Source organism: Amia ocellicauda, chromosome 12, assembly GCF_036373705.1.
Source record: "Amia ocellicauda isolate fAmiCal2 chromosome 12, fAmiCal2.hap1, whole genome shotgun sequence".
Taxonomy (NCBI): domain Eukaryota; kingdom Metazoa; phylum Chordata; class Actinopteri; order Amiiformes; family Amiidae; genus Amia; species Amia ocellicauda.
The window spans coordinates 40,612,793-40,633,366 of NC_089861.1; the positions used below are offsets into that span (position 1 = coordinate 40,612,793).

The 20,574-nt window shown below is 46.0% G+C and overlaps 14 non-coding genes across 14 annotated transcripts; all 14 read right to left on the reverse strand.

Annotated features, from left to right (window-relative positions):
• Positions 1-263: 263 nt before the first annotated feature.
• Positions 264-337, reverse strand: trnai-aau (transfer RNA isoleucine (anticodon AAU)). Its single transcript has one exon. It is a non-coding gene; the product is annotated as a tRNA-Ile (tRNA).
• Positions 338-1,588: 1,251 nt separating this feature from the next.
• On the reverse strand, positions 1,589-1,662 carry trnai-aau (transfer RNA isoleucine (anticodon AAU)). The gene has a single exon. It is a non-coding gene; the product is annotated as a tRNA-Ile (tRNA).
• Positions 1,663-2,913: 1,251 nt separating this feature from the next.
• On the reverse strand, positions 2,914-2,987 carry trnai-aau (transfer RNA isoleucine (anticodon AAU)). The gene has a single exon. It is a non-coding gene; the product is annotated as a tRNA-Ile (tRNA).
• A 1,251-nt stretch (positions 2,988-4,238) lies between these two features.
• trnai-aau (transfer RNA isoleucine (anticodon AAU)) lies at positions 4,239-4,312 on the reverse strand. The gene has a single exon. It is a non-coding gene; the product is annotated as a tRNA-Ile (tRNA).
• Positions 4,313-5,563: 1,251 nt separating this feature from the next.
• On the reverse strand, positions 5,564-5,637 carry trnai-aau (transfer RNA isoleucine (anticodon AAU)). Its single transcript has one exon. It is a non-coding gene; the product is annotated as a tRNA-Ile (tRNA).
• A 1,251-nt stretch (positions 5,638-6,888) lies between these two features.
• trnai-aau (transfer RNA isoleucine (anticodon AAU)) lies at positions 6,889-6,962 on the reverse strand. Its single transcript has one exon. It is a non-coding gene; the product is annotated as a tRNA-Ile (tRNA).
• Positions 6,963-8,213: 1,251 nt separating this feature from the next.
• trnai-aau (transfer RNA isoleucine (anticodon AAU)) lies at positions 8,214-8,287 on the reverse strand. Its single transcript has one exon. It is a non-coding gene; the product is annotated as a tRNA-Ile (tRNA).
• A 1,251-nt stretch (positions 8,288-9,538) lies between these two features.
• trnai-aau (transfer RNA isoleucine (anticodon AAU)) lies at positions 9,539-9,612 on the reverse strand. Its single transcript has one exon. It is a non-coding gene; the product is annotated as a tRNA-Ile (tRNA).
• Positions 9,613-10,914: 1,302 nt separating this feature from the next.
• trnai-aau (transfer RNA isoleucine (anticodon AAU)) lies at positions 10,915-10,988 on the reverse strand. The gene has a single exon. It is a non-coding gene; the product is annotated as a tRNA-Ile (tRNA).
• Positions 10,989-12,239: 1,251 nt separating this feature from the next.
• Positions 12,240-12,313, reverse strand: trnai-aau (transfer RNA isoleucine (anticodon AAU)). Its single transcript has one exon. It is a non-coding gene; the product is annotated as a tRNA-Ile (tRNA).
• A 1,200-nt stretch (positions 12,314-13,513) lies between these two features.
• On the reverse strand, positions 13,514-13,587 carry trnai-aau (transfer RNA isoleucine (anticodon AAU)). Its single transcript has one exon. It is a non-coding gene; the product is annotated as a tRNA-Ile (tRNA).
• Positions 13,588-15,996: 2,409 nt separating this feature from the next.
• Positions 15,997-16,070, reverse strand: trnai-aau (transfer RNA isoleucine (anticodon AAU)). Its single transcript has one exon. It is a non-coding gene; the product is annotated as a tRNA-Ile (tRNA).
• A 1,251-nt stretch (positions 16,071-17,321) lies between these two features.
• Positions 17,322-17,395, reverse strand: trnai-aau (transfer RNA isoleucine (anticodon AAU)). The gene has a single exon. It is a non-coding gene; the product is annotated as a tRNA-Ile (tRNA).
• A 2,409-nt stretch (positions 17,396-19,804) lies between these two features.
• Positions 19,805-19,878, reverse strand: trnai-aau (transfer RNA isoleucine (anticodon AAU)). Its single transcript has one exon. It is a non-coding gene; the product is annotated as a tRNA-Ile (tRNA).
• Positions 19,879-20,574: the final 696 nt, after the last annotated feature.

Below are 20,574 nucleotides of genomic sequence, written 5' to 3' on the forward strand. Positions count from 1 at the left end.
TCTGTGTAATAAGGAATTGGCAGGAGCCCACGAGTTGAAACTATCAGAGGACAGAATGCAAATGAAGTGTTCTGAGAAAAGCAAAGCGGCGAAAGGACATTTTCCCGTGTGCATGTAGATGGCCGACTTTGACACGGCTTGATGAAGTCTTGTGGATCCTACCACTGCTTAAGTGCACTACTACGCTTGCCTTCAGGGAGTTTCATGTCAAACATTCAAAAAACAGGACTCGAACTAGACGGATGAGCACCTACGATCGGTCTTGGCCGATGTGGGGATCGAACCCAAGACCTTGGCGTTATTAGCACCACGCTCTAACCAACTGAGCTAACCGGCCATCAAAAGGAGTCTCTCTGCCAGGCATTTCCTCATGTTTATGTAATTTGGCTGCAAAATGCATTACACACAAGTGTGAAAAGAACACTTTTGCAATTCCTAGCATTAGGGATGCTATAAATCAATCTGTCAGGAGTGGGATTTGAACCCACGCCTCCATCAGGAGACCAGAAAACCCTTCTACACTCTTCAAGGGAACAACACCTTAAGTCTGGCAAATTAGACCACTCGGCCATTCTGAGAGGATGTATACGTCCACCGCGAGATTATATACTGATCAAGAAAACTGCGGGAACACTTAAATCACACATCGGATCTCCGTGATCAAAATCTAGGAAACCTCAAGATCTTCACCGTACATTGCATAATTCGTAACTCTCCCACCTCCATGCTTTTGAGACTGTACTGGGAGACACAGCAAACTTTCTTCAGACGGCACGTATGGATGTGCCATACTGGAGGAGCTGGACTACCTGTGCAACCTGAATGGGCTGCAGGGAGCACCTCATAATTCCAGTAGTGACAAGGACACTAGCAAAAGGCAAAACTAGAGAAGAATCAGTCAGGAAGGATAAGGAGAGAGCAATCGTCTGTGGCCACCACCTGCAAAACCATTCCCTTTTTGGGGTTGTCTTGCTGTTGCCTATCTCCGGTGCACCTGCTGTCACTTTCATTTGCACCAAAACAAGAGACAGTGATTCACAACCGCTTAGGCTTCCGAACTGTACAGATTAATATGCCTGAACTGTAACTGACTTGGTATTATGCTGTGATGATTACTTGTTCCCTTATTTTTTTGAGAGGTGTATTATAGAAGATAGCCTTGAGAATGCGGCCACAGAATTGCGGGAATCCGTGACTTTCAACACTTATGCAACCGAGTCGAGGTGACCAACAGCTCAATGTCTGGTTGGCACCATGGCTTAGATGTGCCATTCATGAAACTTGCGTTGATTCTTGAAGCCACTGGCATTGCTTCCCTCTCCAAGTCTGTGTAATAAGGAATTGGCAGGAGCCCACGAGTTGAAACTATCAGAGGACAGAATGCAAATGAAGTGTTCTGAGAAAAGCAAAGCGGCGAAAGGACATTTTCCCGTGTGCATGTAGATGGCCGACTTTGACACGGCTTGATGAAGTCTTGTGGATCCTACCACTGCTTAAGTGCACTACTACGCTTGCCTTCAGGGAGTTTCATGTCAAACATTCAAAAAACAGGACTCGAACTAGACGGATGAGCACCTACGATCGGTCTTGGCCGATGTGGGGATCGAACCCAAGACCTTGGCGTTATTAGCACCACGCTCTAACCAACTGACCTAACCGGCCATCAAAAGGAGTCTCTCTGCCAGGCATTTCCTCATGTTTATGTAATTTGGCTGCAAAATGCATTACACACAAGTGTGAAAAGAACACTTTTGCAATTCCTAGCATTGGTGATGCTATAAATCAATCTGTCAGGAGTGGGATTTGAACCCACGCCTCCATCAGGAGACCAGAAAACCCTTCTACACTCTTCAAGGGAACAACACCTTAAGTCTGGCAAATTAGACCACTCGGCCATTCTGAGAGGATGTATACGTCCACCGCGAGATTATATACTGATCAAGAAAACTGCGGGAACACTTAAATCACACATCGGATCTCCGTGATCAAAATCTAGGAAACCTCAAGATCTTCACCGTACATTGCATAATTCGTAACTCTCCCACCTCCATGCTTTTGAGACTGTACTGGGAGACACAGCAAACTTTCTTCAGACGGCACGTATGGATGTGCCATACTGGAGGAGCTGGACTACCTGTGCAACCTGAATGGGCTGCAGGGAGCACCTCATAATTCCAGTAGTGACAAGGACACTAGCAAAAGGCAAAACTAGAGAAGAATCAGTCAGGAAGGATAAGGAGAGAGCAATCGTCTGTGGCCACCACCTGCAAAACCATTCCCTTTTTGGGGTTGTCTTGCTGTTGCCTATCTCCGGTGCACCTGCTGTCACTTTCATTTGCACCAAAACAAGAGACAGTGATTCACAACCGCTTAGGCTTCCGAACTGTACAGATTAATATGCCTGAACTGTAACTGACTTGGTATTATGCTGTGATGATTACTTGTTCCCTTATTTTTTTGAGAGGTGTATTATAGAAGATAGCCTTGAGAATGCGGCCACAGAATTGCGGGAATCCGTGACTTTCAACACTTATGCAACCGAGTCGAGGTGACCAACAGCTCAATGTCTGGTTGGCACCATGGCTTAGATGTGCCATTCATGAAACTTGCGTTGATTCTTGAAGCCACTGGCATTGCTTCCCTCTCCAAGTCTGTGTAATAAGGAATTGGCAGGAGCCCACGAGTTGAAACTATCAGAGGACAGAATGCAAATGAAGTGTTCTGAGAAAAGCAAAGCGGCGAAAGGACATTTTCCCGTGTGCATGTAGATGGCCGACTTTGACACGGCTTGATGAAGTCTTGTGGATCCTACCACTGCTTAAGTGCACTACTACGCTTGCCTTCAGGGAGTTTCATGTCAAACATTCAAAAAACAGGACTCGAACTAGACGGATGAGCACCTACGATCGGTCTTGGCCGATGTGGGGATCAAACCCAAGACCTTGGCGTTATTAGCACCACGCTCTAACCAACTGAGCTAACCGGCCATCAAAAGGAGTCTCTCTGCCAGGCATTTCCTCATGTTTATGTAATTTGGCTGCAAAATGCATTACACACAAGTGTGAAAAGAACACTTTTGCAATTCCTAGCATTGGTGATGCTATAAATCAATCTGTCAGGAGTGGGATTTGAACCCACGCCTCCATCAGGAGACCAGAAAACCCTTCTACACTCTTCAAGGGAACAACACCTTAAGTCTGGCAAATTAGACCACTCGGCCATTCTGAGAGGATGTATACGTCCACCGCGAGATTATATACTGATCAAGAAAACTGCGGGAACACTTAAATCACACATCGGATCTCCGTGATCAAAATCTAGGAAACCTCAAGATCTTCACCGTACATTGCATAATTCGTAACTCTCCCACCTCCATGCTTTTGAGACTGTACTGGGAGACACAGCAAACTTTCTTCAGACGGCACGTATGGATGTGCCATACTGGAGGAGCTGGACTACCTGTGCAACCTGAATGGGCTGCAGGGAGCACCTCATAATTCCAGTAGTGACAAGGACACTAGCAAAAGGCAAAACTAGAGAAGAATCAGTCAGGAAGGATAAGGAGAGAGCAATCGTCTGTGGCCACCACCTGCAAAACCATTCCCTTTTTGGGGTTGTCTTGCTGTTGCCTATCTCCGGTGCACCTGCTGTCACTTTCATTTGCACCAAAACAAGAGACAGTGATTCACAACCGCTTAGGCTTCCTAACTGTACAGATTAATATGCCTGAACTGTAACTGACTTGGTATTATGCTGTGATGATTACTTGTTCCCTTATTTTTTTGAGAGGTGTATTATAGAAGATAGCCTTGAGAATGCGGCCACAGAATTGCGGGAATCCGTGACTTTCAACACTTATGCAACCGAGTCGAGGTGACCAACAGCTCAATGTCTGGTTGGCACCATGGCTTAGATGTGCCATTCATGAAACTTGCGTTGATTCTTGAAGCCACTGGCATTGCTTCCCTCTCCAAGTCTGTGTAATAAGGAATTGGCAGGAGCCCTCGAGGTGAAACTATCAGAGGACAGAATGCAAATGAAGTGTTCTGAGAAAAGCAAAGCGGCGAAAGGACATTTTCCCGTGTGCATGTAGATGGCCGACTTTGACACGGCTTGATGAAGTCTTGTGGATCCTACCACTGCTTAAGTGCACTACTACGCTTGCCTTCAGGGAGTTTCATGTCAAACATTCAAAAAACAGGACTCGAACTAGACGGATGAGCACCTACGATCGGTCTTGGCCGATGTGGGGATCGAACCCAAGACCTTGGCGTTATTAGCACCACGCTCTAACCAACTGAGCTAACCGGCCATCAAAAGTAGTCTCTCTGCCAGGCATTTCCTCATGTTTATGTAATTTGGCTGCAAAATGCATTACACACAAGTGTGAAAAGAACACTTTTGCAATTCCTAGCATTGGTGATGCTATAAATCAATCTGTCAGGAGTGGGATTTGAACCCACGCCTCCATCAGGAGACCAGAAAACCCTTCTACACTCTTCAAGGGAACAACACCTTAAGTCTGGCAAATTAGACCACTCGGCCATTCTGAGAGGATGTATACGTCCACCGCGAGATTATATACTGATCAAGAAAACTGCGGGAACACTTAAATCACACATCGGATCTCCGTGATCAAAATCTAGGAAACCTCAAGATCTTCACCGTACATTGCATAATTCGTAACTCTCCCACCTCCATGCTTTTGAGACTGTACTGGGAGACACAGCAAACTTTCTTCAGACGGCACGTATGGATGTGCCATACTGGAGGAGCTGGACTACTTGTGCAACCTGAATGGGCTGCAGGGAGCACCTCATAATTCCAGTAGTGACAAGGACACTAGCAAAAGGCAAAACTAGAGAAGAATCAGTCAGGAAGGATAAGGAGAGAGCAATCGTCTGTGGCCACCACCTGCAAAACCATTCCCTTTTTGGGGTTGTCTTGCTGTTGCCTATCTCCGGTGCACCTGCTGTCACTTTCATTTGCACCAAAACAAGAGACAGTGATTCACAACCGCTTAGGCTTCCTAACTGTACAAATTAATATGCCTGAACTGTAACTGACTTGGTATTATGCTGTGATGATTACTTGTTCCCTTATTTTTTTGAGAGGTGTATTATAGAAGATAGCCTTGAGAATGCGGCCACAGAATTGCGGGAATCCGTGACTTTCAACACTTATGCAACCGAGTCGAGGTGACCAACAGCTCAATGTCTGGTTGGCACCATGGCTTAGATGTGCCATTCATGAAACTTGCGTTGATTCTTGAAGCCACTGGCATTGCTTCCCTCTCCAAGTCTGTGTAATAAGGAATTGGCAGGAGCCCACGAGTTGAAACTATCAGAGGACAGAATGCAAATGAAGTGTTCTGAGAAAAGCAAAGCGGCGAAAGGACATTTTCCCGTGTGCATGTAGATGGCCGACTTTGACACGGCTTGATGAAGTCTTGTGGATCCTACCACTGCTTAAGTGCACTACTACGCTTGCCTTCAGGGAGTTTCATGTCAAACATTCAAAAAACAGGACTCGAACTAGACGGATGAGCACCTACGATCGGTCTTGGCCGATGTGGGGATCGAACCCAAGACCTTGGCGTTATTAGCACCACGCTCTAACCAACTGAGCTAACCGGCCATCAAAAGGAGTCTCTCTGCCAGGCATTTCCTCATGTTTATGTAATTTGGCTGCAAAATGCATTACACACAAGTGTGAAAAGAACACTTTTGCAATTCCTAGCATTGGGGATGCTATAAATCAATCTGTCAGGAGTGGGATTTGAACCCACGCCTCCATCAGGAGACCAGAAAACCCTTCTACACTCTTCAAGGGAACAACACCTTAAGTCTGGCAAATTAGACCACTCGGCCATTCTGAGAGGATGTATACGTCCACCGCGAGATTATATACTGATCAAGAAAACTGCGGGAACACTTAAATCACACATCGGATCTCCGTGATCAAAATCTAGGAAACCTCAAGATCTTCACCGTACATTGCATAATTCGTAACTCTCCCACCTCCATGCTTTTGAGACTGTACTGGGAGACACAGCAAACTTTCTTCAGACGGCACGTATGGATGTGCCATACTGGAGGAGCTGGACTACCTGTGCAACCTGAATGGGCTGCAGGGAGCACCTCATAATTCCAGTAGTGACAAGGACACTAGCAAAAGGCAAAACTAGAGAAGAATCAGTCAGGAAGGATAAGGAGAGAGCAATCGTCTGTGGCCACCACCTGCAAAACCATTCCCTTTTTGGGGTTGTCTTGCTGTTGCCTATCTCCGGTGCACCTGCTGTCACTTTCATTTGCACCAAAACAAGAGACAGTGATTCACAACCGCTTAGGCTTCCTAACTGTACAAATTAATATGCCTGAACTGTAACTGACTTGGTATTATGCTGTGATGATTACTTGTTCCCTTATTTTTTTGAGAGGTGTATTATAGAAGATAGCCTTGAGAATGCGGCCACAGAATTGCGGGAATCCGTGACTTTCAACACTTATGCAACCGAGTCGAGGTGACCAACAGCTCAATGTCTGGTTGGCACCATGGCTTAGATGTGCCATTCATGAAACTTGCGTTGATTCTTGAAGCCACTGGCATTGCTTCCCTCTCCAAGTCTGTGTAATAAGGAATTGGCAGGAGCCCACGAGTTGAAACTATCAGAGGACAGAATGCAAATGAAGTGTTCTGAGAAAAGCAAAGCGGCGAAAGGACATTTTCCCGTGTGCATGTAGATGGCCGACTTTGACACGGCTTGATGAAGTCTTGTGGATCCTACCACTGCTTAAGTGCACTACTACGCTTGCCTTCAGGGAGTTTCATGTCAAACATTCAAAAAACAGGACTCGAACTAGACGGATGAGCACCTACGATCGGTCTTGGCCGATGTGGGGATCGAACCCAAGACCTTGGCGTTATTAGCACCACGCTCTAACCAACTGAGCTAACCGGCCATCAAAAGGAGTCTCTCTGCCAGGCATTTCCTCATGTTTATGTAATTTGGCTGCAAAATGCATTACACACAAGTGTGAAAAGAACACTTTTGCAATTCCTAGCATTGGGGATGCTATAAATCAATCTGTCAGGAGTGGGATTTGAACCCACGCCTCCATCAGGAGACCAGAAAACCCTTCTACACTCTTCAAGGGAACAACACCTTAAGTCTGGCAAATTAGACCACTCGGCCATTCTGAGAAGATGTATACGTCCACCGCGAGATTATATACTGATCAAGAAAACTGCGGGAACACTTAAATCACACATCGGATCTCCGTGATCAAAATCTAGGAAACCTCAAGATCTTCACCGTACATTGCATAATTCGTAACTCTCCCACCTCCATGCTTTTGAGACTGTACTGGGAGACACAGCAAACTTTCTTCAGACGGCACGTATGGATGTGCCATACTGGAGGAGCTGGACTACCTGTGCAACCTGAATGGGCTGCAGGGAGCACCTCATAATTCCAGTAGTGACAAGGACACTAGCAAAAGGCAAAACTAGAGAAGAATCAGTCAGGAAGGATAAGGAGAGAGCAATCGTCTGTGGCCACCACCTGCAAAACCATTCCCTTTTTGGGGTTGTCTTGCTGTTGCCTATCTCCGGTGCACCTGCTGTCACTTTCATTTGCACCAAAACAAGAGACAGTGATTCACAACCGCTTAGGCTTCCGAACTGTACAGATTAATATGCCTGAACTGTAACTGACTTGGTATTATGCTGTGATGATTACTTGTTCCCTTATTTTTTTGAGAGGTGTATTATAGAAGATAGCCTTGAGAATGCGGCCACAGAATTGCGGGAATCCGTGACTTTCAACACTTATGCAACCGAGTCGAGGTGACCAACAGCTCAATGTCTGGTTGGCACCATGGCTTAGATGTGCCATTCATGAAACTTGCGTTGATTCTTGAAGCCACTGGCATTGCTTCCCTCTCCAAGTCTGTGTAATAAGGAATTGGCAGGAGCCCACGAGTTGAAACTATCAGAGGACAGAATGCAAATGAAGTGTTCTGAGAAAAGCAAAGCGGCGAAAGGACATTTTCCCGTGTGCATGTAGATGGCCGACTTTGACACGGCTTGATGAAGTCTTGTGGATCCTACCACTGCTTAAGTGCACTACTACGCTTGCCTTCAGGGAGTTTCATGTCAAACATTCAAAAAACAGGACTCGAACTAGACGGATGAGCACCTACGATCGGTCTTGGCCGATGTGGGGATCGAACCCAAGACCTTGGCGTTATTAGCACCACGCTCTAACCAACTGAGCTAACCGGCCATCAAAAGGAGTCTCTCTGCCAGGCATTTCCTCATGTTTATGTAATTTGGCTGCAAAATGCATTACACACAAGTGTGAAAAGAACACTTTTGCAATTCCTAGCATTGGTGATGCTATAAATCAATCTGTCAGGAGTGGGATTTGAACCCACGCCTCCATCAGGAGACCAGAAAACCCTTCTACACTCTTCAAGGGAACAACACCTTAAGTCTGGCAAATTAGACCACTCGGCCATTCTGAGAGGATGTATACTTCCACCGCGAGATTATATACTGATCAAGAAAACTGCGGGAACACTTAAATCACACATCGGATCTCCGTGATCAAAATCTAGGAAACCTCAAGATCTTCACCGTACATTGCATAATTCGTAACTCTCCCACCTCCATGCTTTTGAGACTGTACTGGGAGACACAGCAAACTTTCTTCAGACGGCACGTATGGATGTGCCATACTGGAGGAGCTGGACTACCTGTGCAACCTGAATGGGCTGCAGGGAGCACCTCATAATTCCAGTAGTGACAAGGACACTAGCAAAAGGCAAAACTAGAGAAGAATCAGTCAGGAAGGATAAGGAGAGAGCAATCGTCTGTGGCCACCACCTGCAAAACCATTCCCTTTTTGGGGTTGTCTTGCTGTTGCCTATCTCCGGTGCACCTGCTGTCACTTTCATTTGCACCAAAACAAGAGACAGTGATTCACAACCGCTTAGGCTTCCGAACTGTACAGATTAATATGCCTGAACTGTAACTGACTTGGTATTATGCTGTGATGATTACTTGTTCCCTTATTTTTTTGAGAGGTGTATTATAGAAGATAGCCTTGAGAATGCGGCCACAGAATTGCGGGAATCCGTGACTTTCAACACTTATGCAACCGAGTCGAGGTGACCAACAGCTCAATGTCTGGTTGGCACCATGGCTTAGATGTGCCATTCATGAAACTTGCGTTGATTCTTGAAGCCACTGGCATTGCTTCCCTCTCCAAGTCTGTGTAATAAGGAATTGGCAGGAGCCCACGAGTTGAAACTATCAGAGGACAGAATGCAAATGAAGTGTTCTGAGAAAAGCAAAGCGGCGAAAGGACATTTTCCCGTGTGCATGTAGATGGCCGACTTTGACACGGCTTGATGAAGTCTTGTGGATCCTACCACTGCTTAAGTGCACTACTACGCTTGCCTTCAGGGAGTTTCATGTCAAACATTCAAAAAACAGGACTCGAACTAGACGGATGAGCACCTACGATCGGTCTTGGCCGATGTGGGGATCGAACCCAAGACCTTGGCGTTATTAGCACCACGCTCTAACCAACTGAGCTAACCGGCCATCAAAAGGAGTCTCTCTGCCAGGCATTTCCTCATGTTTATGTAATTTGGCTGCAAAATGCATTACACACAAGTGTGAAAAGAACACTTTTGCAATTCCTAGCATTGGTGATGCTATAAATCAATCTGTCAGGAGTGGGATTTGAACCCACGCCTCCATCAGGAGACCAGAAAACCCTTCTACACTCTTCAAGGGAACAACACCTTAAGTCTGGCAAATTAGACCACTCGGCCATTCTGAGAGGATGTATACGTCCACCGCGAGATTATATACTGATCAAGAAAACTGCGGGAACACTTAAATCACACATCGGATCTCCGTGATCAAAATCTAGGAAACCTCAAGATCTTCACCGTACATTGCATAATTCGTAACTCTCCTACCTCCATGCTTTTGAGACTGTACTGGGAGACACAGCAAACTTTCTTCAGACGGCACGTATGGATGTGCCATACTGGAGGAGCTGGACTACCTGTGCAACCTGAATGGGTATGGATGTGCCATACTGGAGGAGCTGGACTACCTGTGCAACCTGAATGGGCTGCAGGGAGCACCTCATAATTCCAGTAGTGACAAGGACACTAGCAAAAGGCAAAACTAGAGAAGAATCAGTCAGGAAGGATAAGGAGAGAGCAATCGTCTGTGGCCACCACCTGCAAAACCATTCCCTTTTTGGGGTTGTCTTGCTGTTGCCTATCTCCGGTGCACCTGCTGTCACTTTCATTTGCACCAAAACAAGAGACAGTGATTCACAACCGCTTAGGCTTCCTAACTGTACAGATTAATATGCCTGAACTGTAACTGACTTGGTATTATGCTGTGATGATTACTTGTTCCCTTATTTTTTTGAGAGGTGTATTATAGAAGATAGCCTTGAGAATGCGGCCACAGAATTGCGGGAATCCGTGACTTTCAACACTTATGCAACCGAGTCGAGGTGACCAACAGCTCAATGTCTGGTTGGCACCATGGCTTAGATGTGCCATTCATGAAACTTGCGTTGATTCTTGAAGCCACTGGCATTGCTTCCCTCTCCAAGTCTGTGTAATAAGGAATTGGCAGGAGCCCACGAGTTGAAACTATCAGAGGACAGAATGCAAATGAAGTGTTCTGAGAAAAGCAAAGCGGCGAAAGGACATTTTCCCATGTGCATGTAGATGGCCGACTTTGACACGGCTTGATGAAGTCTTGTGGATCCTACCACTGCTTAAGTGCACTACTACGCTTGCCTTCAGGGAGTTTCATGTCAAACATTCAAAAAACAGGACTCGAACTAGACGGATGAGCACCTACGATCGGTCTTGGCCGATGTGGGGATCGAACCCAAGACCTTGGCGTTATTAGCACCACGCTCTAACCAACTGAGCTAACCGGCCATCAAAAGGAGTCTCTCTGCCAGGCATTTCCTCATGTTTATGTAATTTGGCTGCAAAATGCATTACACACAAGTGTGAAAAGAACACTTTTGCAATTCCTAGCATTAGGGATGCTATAAATCAATCTGTCAGGAGTGGGATTTGAACCCACGCCTCCATCAGGAGACCAGAAAACCCTTCTACACTCTTCAAGGGAACAACACCTTAAGTCTGGCAAATTAGACCACTCGGCCATTCTGAGAGGATGTATACGTCCACCGCGAGATTATATACTGATCAAGAAAACTGCGGGAACACTTAAATCACACATCGGATCTCCGTGATCAAAATCTAGGAAACCTCAAGATCTTCACCGTACATTGCATAATTCGTAACTCTCCCACCTCCATGCTTTTGAGACTGTACTGGGAGACACAGCAAACTTTCTTCAGACGGCACGTATGGATGTGCCATACTGGAGGAGCTGGACTACCTGTGCAACCTGAATGGGCTGCAGGGAGCACCTCATAATTCCAGTAGTGACAAGGACACTAGCAAAAGGCAAAACTAGAGAAGAATCAGTCAGGAAGGATAAGGAGAGAGCAATCGTCTGTGGCCACCACCTGCAAAACCATTCCCTTTTTGGGGTTGTCTTGCTGTTGCCTATCTCCGGTGCACCTGCTGTCACTTTCATTTGCACCAAAACAAGAGACAGTGATTCACAACCGCTTAGGCTTCCGAACTGTACAGATTAATATGCCTGAACTGTAACTGACTTGGTATTATGCTGTGATGATTACTTGTTCCCTTATTTTTTTGAGAGGTGTATTATAGAAGATAGCCTTGAGAATGCGGCCACAGAATTGCGGGAATCCGTGACTTTCAACACTTATGCAACCGAGTCGAGGTGACCAACAGCTCAATGTCTGGTTGGCACCATGGCTTAGATGTGCCATTCATGAAACTTGCGTTGATTCTTGAAGCCACTGGCATTGCTTCCCTCTCCAAGTCTGTGTAATAAGGAATTGGCAGGAGCCCACGAGTTGAAACTATCAGAGGACAGAATGCAAATGAAGTGTTCTGAGAAAAGCAAAGCGGCGAAAGGACATTTTCCCGTGTGCATGTAGATGGCCGACTTTGACACGGCTTGATGAAGTCTTGTGGATCCTACCACTGCTTAAGTGCACTACTACGCTTGCCTTCAGGGAGTTTCATGTCAAACATTCAAAAAACAGGACTCGAACTAGACGGATGAGCACCTACGATCGGTCTTGGCCGATGTGGGGATCGAACCCAAGACCTTGGCGTTATTAGCACCACGCTCTAACCAACTGAGCTAACCGGCCATCAAAAGGAGTCTCTCTGCCAGGCATTTCCTCATGTTTTGCAATTCCTGGCATTGGTGATGCTATAAATCAATCTGTCAGGAGTGGGATTTGAACCCACGCCTCCATCAGGAGACCAGAAAACCCTTCTACACTCTTCAAGGGAACAACACCTTAAGTCTGGCAAATTAGACCACTCGGCCATTCTGAGAGGATGTATACGTCCACCGCGAGATTATATACTGATCAAGAAAACTGCGGGAACACTTAAATCACACATCGGATCTCCGTGATCAAAATCTAGGAAACCTCAAGATCTTCACCGTACATTGCATAATTCGTAACTCTCCCACCTCCATGCTTTTGAGACTGTACTGGGAGACACAGCAAACTTTCTTCAGACGGCACGTATGGATGTGCCATACTGGAGGAGCTGGACTACCTGTGCAACCTGAATGGGCTGCAGGGAGCACCTCATAATTCCAGTAGTGACAAGGACACTAGCAAAAGGCAAAACTAGAGAAGAATCAGTCAGGAAGGATAAGGAGAGAGCAATCGTCTGTGGCCACCACCTGCAAAACCATTCCCTTTTTGGGGTTGTCTTGCTGTTGCCTATCTCCGGTGCACCTGCTGTCACTTTCATTTGCACCAAAACAAGAGACAGTGATTCACAACCGCTTAGGCTTCCGAACTGTACAGATTAATATGCCTGAACTGTAACTGACTTGGTATTATGCTGTGATGATTACTTGTTCCCTTATTTTTTTGAGAGGTGTATTATAGAAGATAGCCTTGAGAATGCGGCCACAGAATTGCGGGAATCCGTGACTTTCAACACTTATGCAACCGAGTCGAGGTGACCAACAGCTCAATGTCTGGTTGGCACCATGGCTTAGATGTGCCATTCATGAAACTTGCGTTGATTCTTGAAGCCACTGGCATTGCTTCCCTCTCCAAGTCTGTGTAATAAGGAATTGGCAGGAGCCCACGAGTTGAAACTATCAGAGGACAGAATGCAAATGAAGTGTTCTGAGAAAAGCAAAGCGGCGAAAGGACATTTTCCCGTGTGCATGTAGATGGCCGACTTTGACACGGCTTGATGAAGTCTTGTGGATCCTACCACTGCTTAAGTGCACTACTACGCTTGCCTTCAGGGAGTTTCATGTCAAACATTCAAAAAACAGGACTCGAACTAGACGGATGAGCACCTACGATCGGTCTTGGCCGATGTGGGGATCGAACCCAAGACCTTGGCGTTATTAGCACCACGCTCTAACCAACTGAGCTAACCGGCCATCTAAAGGAGTCTCTCTGCCAGGCATTTCCTCATGTTTATGTAATTTGGCTGCAAAATGCATTACACACAAGTGTGAAAAGAACACTTTTGCAATTCCTAGCATTGGTGATGCTATAAATCAATCTGTCAGGAGTGGGATTTGAACCCACGCCTCCATCAGGAGACCAGAAAACCCTTCTACACTCTTCAAGGGAACAACACCTTAAGTCTGGCAAATTAGACCACTCGGCCATTCTGAGAGGATGTATACGTCCACCGCGAGATTATATACTGATCAAGAAAACTGCGGGAACACTTAAATCACACATCGGATCTCCGTGATCAAAATCTAGGAAACCTCAAGATCTTCACCGTACATTGCATAATTCGTAACTCTCCCACCTCCATGCTTTTGAGACTGTACTGGGAGACACAGCAAACTTTCTTCAGACGGCACGTATGGATGTGCCATACTGGAGGAGCTGGACTACCTGTGCAACCTGAATGGGCTGCAGGGAGCACCTCATAATTCCAGTAGTGACAAGGACACTAGCAAAAGGCAAAACTAGAGAAGAATCAGTCAGGAAGGATAAGGAGAGAGCAATCGTCTGTGGCCACCACCTGCAAAACCATTCCCTTTTTGGGGTTGTCTTGCTGTTGCCTATCTCCGGTGCACCTGCTGTCACTTTCATTTGCACCAAAACAAGAGACAGTGATTCACAACCGCTTAGGCTTCCTAACTGTACAGATTAATATGCCTGAACTGTAACTGACTTGGTATTATGCTGTGATGATTACTTGTTCCCTTATTTTTTTGAGAGGTGTATTATAGAAGATAGCCTTGAGAATGCGGCCACAGAATTGCGGGAATCCGTGACTTTCAACACTTATGCAACCGAGTCGAGGTGACCAACAGCTCAATGTCTGGTTGGCACCATGGCTTAGATGTGTCATTCATGAAACTTGCGTTGATTCTTGAAGCCACTGGCATTGCTTCCCTCTCCAAGTCTGTGTAATAAGGAATTGGCAGGAGCCCACGAGGTGAAACTATCAGAGGACAGAATGCAAATGAAGTGTTCTGAGAAAAGCAAAGCGGCGAAAGCACATTTTCCCGTGTGCATGTAGATGGCCGACTTTGACACGGCTTGATGAAGTCTTGTGGATCCTACCACTGCTTAAGTGCACTACTACGCTTGCCTTCAGGGAGTTTCATGTCAAACATTAAAAAAACAAAATGCATTACACACAAGTGTGAAAAGAACACTTTTGCAATTCCTAGCATTGGTGATGCTATAAATCAATCTGTCAGGAGTGGGATTTGAACCCACGCCTCCATCAGGAGACCAGAAAACCCTTCTACACTCTTCAAGGGACCAACACCTTAAGTCTGGCAAATTAGACCACTCGGCCATTCTGAGAGGATGTATACGTCCACCGCGAGATTATATACTGATCAAGAAAACTGCGGGAACACTTAAATCACACATCGGATCTCCGTGATCAAAATCTAGGAAACCTCAAGATCTTCACCGTACATTGCATAATTCGTAACTCTCCCACCTCCATGCTTTTGAGACTGTACTGGGAGACACAGCAAACTTTCTTCAGACGGCACGTATGGATGTGCCATACTGGAGGAGCTGGACTACCTGTGCAACCTGAATGGGCTGCAGGGAGCACCTCATAATTCCAGTAGTGACAAGGACACTAGCAAAAGGCAAAACTAGAGAAGAATCAGTCAGGAAGGATAAGGAGAGAGCAATCGTCTGTGGCCACCACCTGCAAAACCATTCCCTTTTTGGGGTTGTCTTGCTGTTGCCTATCTCCGGTGCACCTGCTGTCACTTTCATTTGCACCAAAACAAGAGACAGTGATTCACAACCGCTTAGGCTTCCTAACTGTACAGATTAATATGCCTGAACTGTAACTGACTTGGTATTATGCTGTGATGATTACTTGTTCCCTTATTTTTTTGAGAGGTGTATTATAGAAGATAGCCTTGAGAATGCGGCCACAGAATTGCGGGAATCCGTGACTTTCAACACTTATGCAACCGAGTCGAGGTGACCAACAGCTCAATGTCTGGTTGGCACCATGGCTTAGATGTGCCATTCATGAAACTTGCGTTGATTCTTGAAGCCACTGGCATTGCTTCCCTCTCCAAGTCTGTGTAATAAGGAATTGGCAGGAGCCCACGAGGTGAAACTATCAGAGGACAGAATGCAAATGAAGTGTTCTGAGAAAAGCAAAGCGGCGAAAGGACATTTTCCCGTGTGCATGTAGATGGCCGACTTTGACACGGCTTGATGAAGTCTTGTGGATCCTACCACTGCTTAAGTGCACTACTACGCTTGCCTTCAGGGAGTTTCATGTCAAACATTCAAAAAACAGGACTCCAACTAGACGGATGAGCACCTAAGATCGGTCTTGGCCGATGTGGGGATCGAACCCAAGACCTTGGCGTTATTAGCACCACGCTCTAACCAACTGAGCTAACCGGCCATCAGAAGGAGTCTCTCAGACAGGCATTTCCTCATGTTTATGTAATTTGGCTGCAAAATGCATTACAAACATGTGTGAAAAGAATACTTTTGCAATTCCTAGCATTGGTGATGCTATAAATCAATCTGTCAGGAGTGGGATTTGAACCCACGCCTCCATCAGGAGACCAGAAAACCCTTCTACACTCTTCAAGGGAACAACACCTTAAGTCTGGCAAATTAGACCACTCGGCCATTCTGAGAGGATGTATACGTCCACCGCGAGATTATATACTGATCAAGAAAACTGCGGGAACACTTAAATCACTCATCGGATCTCCGTGATCAAAATCTAGGAAACCTCAAGATCTTCACCATACATTGCATAATTCGTAACTCTCCCACCTCCATGCTTTTGAGACTGTATTGGGAGACACAGCAAACTTTCTTCAGACGGCACGTATGGATGTGCCATACTGGAGGAGCTGGACTACCTGTGCAACCTGAATGGGCTGCAGGGAGCACCTCATAATTCCAGTAGTGACAAGGACACTAGCAAAAGGCAAAACTAGAGAAGAATCAGTCAGGAAGGATAAGGAGAGAGCAATCGTCTGTGGCCACCACCTGCAAAACCATTCCCTTTTTGGGGTTGTCTTGCTGTTGCCTATCTCCGGTGCACCTGCTGTCACTTTCATTTGCACCAAAACAAGAGACAGTGATTCACAACCGCTTAGGCTTCCTAACTGTACAGATTAATATGCCTGAACTGTAACTGACTTGGTATTATGCTGTGATGATTACTTGTTCCCTTATTTTTTTGAGAGGTGTATTATAGAAGATAGCCTTGAGAATGCGGCCACAGAATTGCGGGAATCCGTGACTTTCAACACTTATGCAACCGAGTCGAGGTGACCAACAGCTCAATGTCTGGTTGGCACCATGGCTTAGATGTGCCATTCATGAAACTTGCGTTGATTCTTGAAGCCACTGGCATTGCTTCCCTCTCCAAGTCTGTGTAATAAGGAATTGGCAGGAGCCCACGAGGTGAAACTATCAGAGGACAGAATGCAAATGAAGTGTTCTGAGAAAAGCAAAGCGGCGAAAGGACATTTTCCCGTGTGCATGTAGATGGCCGACTTTGACACGGCTTGATGAAGTCTTGTGGATCCTACCACTGCTTAAGTGCACTACTACGCTTGCCTTCAGGGAGTTTCATGTCAAACATTCAAAAAACAGGACTCGAACTAGACGGATGAGCACCTAAGATCGGTCTTGGCCGATGTGGGGATCGAACCCAAGACCATGGCGTTATTAGCACCACGCTCTAACCAACTGAGCTAACCGGCCATCAAAAGTAGTCTCTCTGCCAGGCATTTCCTCATGTTTATGTAATTTGGCTGCAAAATGCATTACACACAAGTGTGAAAAGAACACTTTTGCAATTCCTAGCATTGGTGATGCTATAAATCAATCTGTCAGGAGTGGGATTTGAACCCACGCCTCCATCAGGAGACCAGAAAACCCTTCCACACTCTTCAAGGGAACAACACCTTAAGTCTGGCAAATTAGACCACTCGGCCATTCTGAGAGGATGTATACGTCCACCGCGAGATTATATACTGATCAAGAAAACTGCGGGAACACTTAAATCACACATCGGATCTCCGTGATCAAAATCTAGGAAACCTCAAGATCTTCACCGTACATTGCATAATTCGTAACTCTCCCACCTCCATGCTTTTGAGACTGTACTGGGAGACACAGCAAACTTTCTTCAGACGGCACGTATGGATGTGCCATACTGGAGGAGCTGGACTACCTGTGCAACCTGAATGGGCTGCAGGGAGCACCTCATAATTCCAGTAGTGACAAGGACACTAGCAAAAGGCAAAACTAGAGAAGAATCAGTCAGGAAGGATAAGGAGAGAGCAATCGTCTGTGGCCACCACCTGCAAAACCATTCCCTTTTTGGGGTTGTCTTGCTGTTGCCTATCTCCGGTGCACCTGCTGTCACTTTCATTTGCACCAAAACAAGAGACAGTGATTCACAACCGCTTAGGCTTCCTAACTGTACAGATTAATATGCCTGAACTGTAACTGACTTGGTATTATGCTGTGATGATTACTTGTTCCCTTATTTTTTTGAGAGGTGTATTATAGAAGATAGCCTTGAGAATGCGGCCACAGAATTGCGGGAATCCGTGACTTTCAACACTTATGCAACCGAGTCGAGGTGACCAACAGCTCAATGTCTGGTTGGCACCATGGCTTAGATGTGCCATTCATGAAACTTGCGTTGATTTTTGAAGCCACTGGCATTGCTTCCCTCTCCAAGTCTGTGTAATAAGGAATTGGCAGGAGCCCACGAGGTGAAACTATCAGAGGACAGAATGCAAATGAAGTGTTCTGAGAAAAGCAAAGCGGCGAAAGGACATTTTCCCGTGTGCATGTAGATGGCCGACTTTGACACGGCTTGATGAAGTCTTGTGGATCCTACCACTGCTTAAGTGCACTACTACGCTTGCCTTCAGGGAGTTTCATGTCAAACATTCAAAAAACAAAATGCATTACAAACAAGTGTGAAAAGAACACTTTTGCAATTCCTAGCATTGGTGATGCTATAAATCAATCTGTCAGGAGTTGGATTTGAACCCACGCCTCCATCAGGAGACCAGAAAACCCTTCCACACTCTTCAAGGGAACAACACCTTAAGTCTGGCAAATTAGACCACTCGGCCATTCTGAGAGGATGTATACGTCCACCGCGAGATTATATACTGATCAAGAAAACTGCGGGAACACTTAAATCACACATCGGATCTCCGTGATCAAAATCTAGGAAACCTCAAGATCTTCACCGTACATTGCATAATTCGTAACTCTCCCACCTCCATGCTTTTGAGACTGTACTGGGAGACACAGCAAACTTTCTTCAGACGGCACGTATGGATGTGCCATACTGGAGGAGCTGGACTACCTGTGCAACCTGAATGGGCTGCAGGGAGCACCTCATAATTCCAGTAGTGACAAGGACACTAGCAAAAGGCAAAACTAGAGAAGAATCAGTCAGGAAGGATAAGGAGAGAGCAATCGTCTGTGGCCACCACCTGCAAAACCATTCCCTTTTTGGGGTTGTCTTGCTGTTGCCTATCTCCGGTGCACCTGCTGTCACTTTCATTTGCACCAAAACAAGAGACAGTGATTCACAACCGCTTAGGCTTCCGAACTGTACAGATTAATATGCCTGAACTGTAACTGACTTGGTTTTATGCTGTGATGATTACTTGTTCCCTTATTTTTTTGAGAGGTGTATTATAGAAGATAGCCTTGAGAATGCGGCCACAGAATTGCGGGAATCCGTGACTTTCAACACTTATGCAACCGAGTCGAGGTGACCAACAGCTCAATGTCTGGTTGGCACCATGGCTTAGATGTGCCATTCATGAAACTTGCGTTGATTCTTGAAGCCACTGGCATTGCTTCCCTCTCCAAGTCTGTGTAATAAGGAATTGGCAGGAGCCCACGAGTTGAAACTATCAGAGGACAGAATGCAAATGAAGTGTTCTGAGAAAAGCAAAGCGGCGAAAGGACATTTTCCCGTGTGCATGTAGATGGCCGACTTTGACACGGCTTGATGAAGTCTTGTGGATCCTACCACTGCTTAAGTGCACTACTACGCTTGCCTTCAGGGAGTTTCATGTCAAACATTCAAAAAACAGGACTCGAACTAGACGGATGAGCACCTACGATCGGTCTTGGCCGATGTGGGGATCGAACCCAAGACCTTGGCGTTATTAGCACCACGCTCTAACCAACTGAGCTAACCGGCCATCAAAAGGAGTCTCTCTGCCAGGCATTTCCTCATGTTTATGTAATTTGGCTGCAAAATGCATTACACACAAGTGTGAAAAGAACACTTTTGCAATTCCTAGCATTGGTGATGCTATAAATCAATCTGTCAGGAGTGGGATTTGAACCCACGCCTCCATCAGGAGACCAGAAAACCCTTCTACACTCTTCAAGGGAACAACACCTTAAGTCTGGCAAATTAGACCACTCGGCCATTCTGAGAGGATGTATACGTCCACCGCGAGATTATATACTGATCAAGAAAACTGCGGGAACACTTAAATCACACATCGGATCTCCGTGATCAAAATCTAGGAAACCTCAAGATCTTCACCGTACATTGCATAATTCGTAACTCTCCTACCTCCATGCTTTTGAGACTGTACTGGGAGACACAGCAAACTTTCTTCAGACGGCACGTATGGATGTGCCATACTGGAGGAGCTGGACTACCTGTGCAACCTGAATGGGCTGCAGGGAGCACCTCATAATTCCAGTAGTGACAAGGACACTAGCAAAAGGCAAAACTAGAGAAGAATCAGTCAGGAAGGATAAGGAGAGAGCAATCGTCTGTGGCCACCACCTGCAAAACCATTCCCTTTTTGGGGTTGTCTTGCTGTTGCCTATCTCCGGTGCACCTGCTGTCACTTTCATTTGCACCAAAACAAGAGACAGTG